The sequence below is a fragment of the Orycteropus afer genome, unplaced genomic scaffold (assembly GCF_000298275.1).
Source record: "Orycteropus afer afer isolate SDZICR_OR568_19922 unplaced genomic scaffold, OryAfe1.0 scaffold00427, whole genome shotgun sequence".
NCBI lineage: Eukaryota > Metazoa > Chordata > Mammalia > Tubulidentata > Orycteropodidae > Orycteropus > Orycteropus afer.
Window position 1 is genome coordinate 832,712 of NW_006922014.1, and position 5,326 is coordinate 838,037.

A 5,326-nucleotide genomic window follows, 5' to 3' on the forward strand; every position below is an offset into this window, starting at 1 on the left:
CTGAATCTCCACTTTACCAAGCATATTTTCCTTCTTCAGGAACTAGTGTTTTCTTACAACATGTCCTAAATACATGAAATGAATCAGGCCGTTCTCACTTCTAAGGGACATTGCAGCTGTACCTCCCTCAAGACAGATTTGTTCTTTCTTCTGGCAGTCTATGAAATTTTCAATATTCTTCTCTAAAATCACAATTCAAAGGCATCAGTTCTTCTGTGGTCTATCTCATTAATTGCCCAGGTTTCACATGCATATGAGACTATTGAAAACACCATGACTTGAGTCAGGCACACTTTTGCCTTTGAAGTGACATCTTTTCTCTTTAACAGTGTAAAGAGGTCTTTTGCAAAAAAATCTGCTCAACACTCTACATTGTCTGATTCTTGTTGTATACATGGGCATTGGTTGTGGATCCAAATAAAATGAATTCCCTGAAAAATTTAATCTTTTCTCCATTTATCATGTTGTTTATTGGTACAGTTGTGAGAAGCTTTATTTTCATTATGTTGAAGTGTAATCAATAGTGAAGTCTGCAGTGTTTGATGTAAAGAGCTCTGGTGGTTATGAGTCAGAATCAACTTGATGGAAGTGATTTTTTTTTCTTTTTTAGTCTTTGATATTCATCAGTAAGTGCTTCATTTCTTCTTTTATTTCAGTAAGCAAGGTTATGTCATCTGCATATCTTAAATTGTTAATGAGTCTTCTTCCAGTCCTGATGCCATATTCTTTTTAATATAATCTAGCTTCTTGGATTGTTTGCTCAACATCCAGATTGAATAAGTATGGTGAAAGGATACAACCTGTACATACACATTTCCTGATTTTAAGCCATGCAATATACCTTTGTTCTACTTGAAAGACTGCCTCTTGGTGTATTTACAGATCCTTATGGATATGATCTGTTGTTGTTATGTTGTTATGTGCCATCAAGTCATCCAATCAATGGATGTGATTTAGTCTTCTGGAGTTCCAATTTCTCACAGTTATCCATAATTTTTAATTATCCAAAGAGTTCAATGTCTTTTCACAGTCAATAAAACACAGGTAAACATGTTTCTGATATTCTCTACTTTTAGACAAGATATATTAGTGATGATACTGCTCATTCCATACCCTCTTCTGAATCTGGCTTGAATTACTGGGAGTTCCCTTTCAATATACTTCAGCAACCATTATATTAGTTTCTGTAAAATTTTGCTTGTGATATTGTTCAATGATTTCTGCATTCAGTTCGATTACTTTTCTTCAGAATGGACACAAATATGGATCTCTTTCAACTTGACCAGGTAACTGTTATCTAAATTTCTTGGCATAAACAAGTGATCGCCTCCAGTGAAGCATCTCAGTGGGTGTTCTGTCAGTTCCCAGAGACTTATTTTTATGCCAGTGCCTCCAGTGCAGCTTGGACTCCTTGAAATACCATGAGTTCTTACTCGCATGCCACCTCCTGAAATAGTTCAATGTCAACCAATTCTTTTCGATACAGTGATTCTGTGTATCTCTTCCATCTTCATTTCACTGTGCATCATTTAATATTTTGCCCATGGAATCCTTCAATCTTACAACTTGGGCTTGAATTTTTTTTTCAGTCCTTTCAGCTTGAGAAATGCCAATGGTTTCCTTCCCTTTTGGATTTCTGATTCCAGGTCTTTGCACATTTTGTTACACTACTTTGTCTTATCATGCCACACTTTATAATCTATTCAGATCTTTAATATCATTTATTCTATTTTCTTCAACTACTCTCCACTCAAAAGCAAGCTGCAGTCATTTCTGAAATCTATTCTAGTCTTCTCCTGTTTTCTTGTATTTTTCTTTTTTTAATTTTTATGATTTGAGTGAAAGTTTACAGACCAAATTCACTTTCCACACAGCAGCTCACATACTTGTTGTCTCATGACATTGACTATAATTTACCACAATGCAACAGCTCCCCTCCCATTTCCTCCTCATAGTTAGCTAATCCCTGTGTCCATCCCTCCATGCACTCTTGCCCCCTGAGCTGTCTCCCTGTGCATAAACAGCCCTACTATTCTCCCATGATTGTTCTCTCCAAGGAGTGTATCTACCTAGTGTAAATGTTCAACTCATATGTCTGTTACGTCTGTCTTTTGTTTGGCTGGAAGCCACAGGAGTGGGTTCAATCCCAGACCTTAAGGGTACCTAGGGGCTGTAGACTCAGTGGTTTCATCAAGCTCTATCTGACCAGCAAACTTGGTCCTTTTTCTTTTTTTTTAACCAAATTATTTGGTTCTACATATTCCTCCCACTATATCCAGGAGCTCCTACAGAGATCTCCCTCCAAATGATTAACAGTGGTAGCCAGGCACCATTTAGTTCTTCTGGTCTCATAGTCCTATAGGCTGAGGATCACATGGTGTACCTGTCACTTGCACTAATTGTTTCCATGTGTCTTTGGTTTTCTTCATTCTTCTTTTCTCTGGATAAGGAGAGACCCGTTATTGTAACTAGACAGCTGCTTGCAAGCTTTTAATACCCCAGTCACTATTTACCAAAGCAGGATATGGAACAATGTTTTTGTGTAGTATGTTATGCCAATTGAGCTTGATGTCCCCTGCGACTATAACCCCAAGCCCACAGGTCCAACTATTTACTCCCTCTGGGAATCTGGCTGTGGCCAAGAAGTAACTACAACCTTTCCTCTTGTCAGCTCTACTATATACCTGGGAAGTCTGACAGAACATACAAATATAATTGTAGAAACATTGTCCACCAACCCTATGCATAGTCTTGGGCACAATCCCCCCTGCATGGACATACCTAATAGTTCAGCCTGTCCGCCCATCTATCCACCTGTATATCAATGTTTGCCTTCACTGCCAATGCAGTACTATATGTGCGAAAAGGTTCATCTTTGTTGTCTGTACCCCCTACACACTTCTCTATGGCTTCCTCTTACACAATACCACTGTGTTGATCACTCACATTTGGTGAACTGACCTTCTTTTCACCCAAATCAAAATTTTTCTCTACTTACCTAACAATATTCCTTTCCCCTCCCATCTCACCCTTCTTAACAAGCAAAGAAAATTTCCTTCCATATAAGAACCTTTCTTTGATTTTTTACAATAACGGACTAATAACATATTTGTCCTTCTGTGATTGACTAATTTCACTCAGCATAATGTCCTCCAAGTTCACCCACGTTATGCAGTGTTTTGCAGATTCTATGATGTAATTCTTTAGGGTTGCAAAGTATTCCATTGTGTGTATTTACCATAGATTAGTTATCCATTCATCTGTTCATGGGCACCTAAGTTGTTTTGATCTTTTGGCTATTATAAATAGTGCTGCGATGAACATGGGTGTGTGTGTGTGTATATATCTGTTCTTGTCCTGGGTCTCACTTTTTTAGGATATATACCTAGTAATGACTGGGTCAAATGGTATTTCTAATTCCCACTTTTAAAGGAATTGCCATATTGCTTTCCACAGTGGTTGAATCATTTGACAGTCCCACCAGCAGTGTCCCCATCTCTCCACATCCTCACCAGCATTTATTTTCTGTCTTGTTGAACTTTGCTACAAATGTTGGAGAAATATGGTATCTCATTGTTGTTTTGATTTGCACCTCTCTAATGGCTAATGATCGTAAGCATCTCTTCATATGTTTGCTGGCTTCCTGAATATCCTTTTTGGTGAAGTGTCTTTTCATGTCTTCTGCCCATTCTTTAATTGGATTATTTGTCTTTTTGTTGTTGGGGTGTTGGAAGTTTCTATAAATTCTAGAAAAAAGCCCCTTGTCAGATATGTCATTGCTGAATATTTTTTTCTCCAATCAGTAGTTTCTCTTTTGACTCTTTTGGAGAAGTCTTTGGAAGCACATAAAAATTTAATTTTTAGAAAGTCCCACTCATCTAGTTTAATTTCTGCTTTTTGTGCATTTTTGGTTACACTTGAAAGTCCATTTTACTCCATATATTAGGGCACCTAAATTTACCCCTAGATTTTTTTTTTGGGGGGGAAAGAACTTTGTAGTTTTAGATTTCACATTTAAGTCTTTGATCCATCTGGAGTTAGATTTTGTGTATGGTGTGAGATACAGATATTGTTTCATTTTTCTGCAAATGGATATCCAGTTTTGCTAGCACCGTTTGTTAAACAGACAATCTCTTCCCCATTTAAAGTGTTTTGGCCCTTTGTCAAAAATCAGCCGACCATATGTCGGTGGATCTATTTCTGGGTTCTCAATTTTACTCCATGGTCTATGTGTCTGTCTTTGTACCAAAACCAGGTAGTTTTGATTACTGTAGCTGTATAGGAGATTTTAAGATAAGGGCATGTGAGATCTCTTACTTTGTCCTTCTTCAGTAGTGCTTTGCTTATCCAAGGTCTTTTTCCTTTCCATATAAAATTAATGATTGTTTTTTCCACATCCTTAAAGAATGTTGATGGGATCTGGACTGGGATTGCACTGAATGTATAGATTGCTTTGGTAGAATTGACATTATCACAATGTTCAATCTTCCTGTCTATGAGCATAGTATGTTCTTCCATTTATGTAGATCTCTTATGGTTTCTTGAAGTAGTCTTTTATACGTTGTTTTGCACAAGTCTTTTGTTTCCCTTTTAAGACTTATTCTTAAGTATTTCATTTTTTAGTAGCTATTGTAAATGGTATTGATTTCCTTATTTATTTATTTGTTTTTTTTCCGCAATCTCTTTGCTGGCATAGAGGAATTCGACTGATTTTTGGATGTTAATCTTGTATCCTGCTATGATGCTAAATATCTCAATTAGTTCCAGCAGATCTTTTACTGAGTCTCTTGAGTGTTCTATCTATACAGTCATATCATCAGCAACTAAGGACAGTTTGACTTCTCCCTTACCAGTTTGTGTGCCTTTAATTTCCCTTTCTTGCCTTTTAGCCCTGGTTAAGACTTCTAATAAAATATTGAATACAAGTAGTGATAGAGGACAACCTTGTCTGGTTCCTATTTGCAAGGGCAATGGTTTCAGTGTCTCTCCATTGACAATACTGTTGACTGTTTGTTTTGCATATATGCTCTTTATTATATTGAAGAATGTCCTTTCTATTCCTATTTTTTTGAGAGTTTTGATCAGGAATGGGTGTTGAATTTTATCAAATGCCTTTTCTGCATCTATTGATATAAGTGTGTGGTTCTTTTCCTTTGTTTTATTTATGTGGTGGATGACATTGATTGTTTTTCTAATGTTGAACCATCATTGCTTACCTGATATGAACCCCACTTGATCATAATGAATTCTTTTCCTGATAGGTTGTTGGAGTCTTTTGGTGTTGTGATTTTGTTGAAGATTTTTACATCTATATTCATGAGAGGAG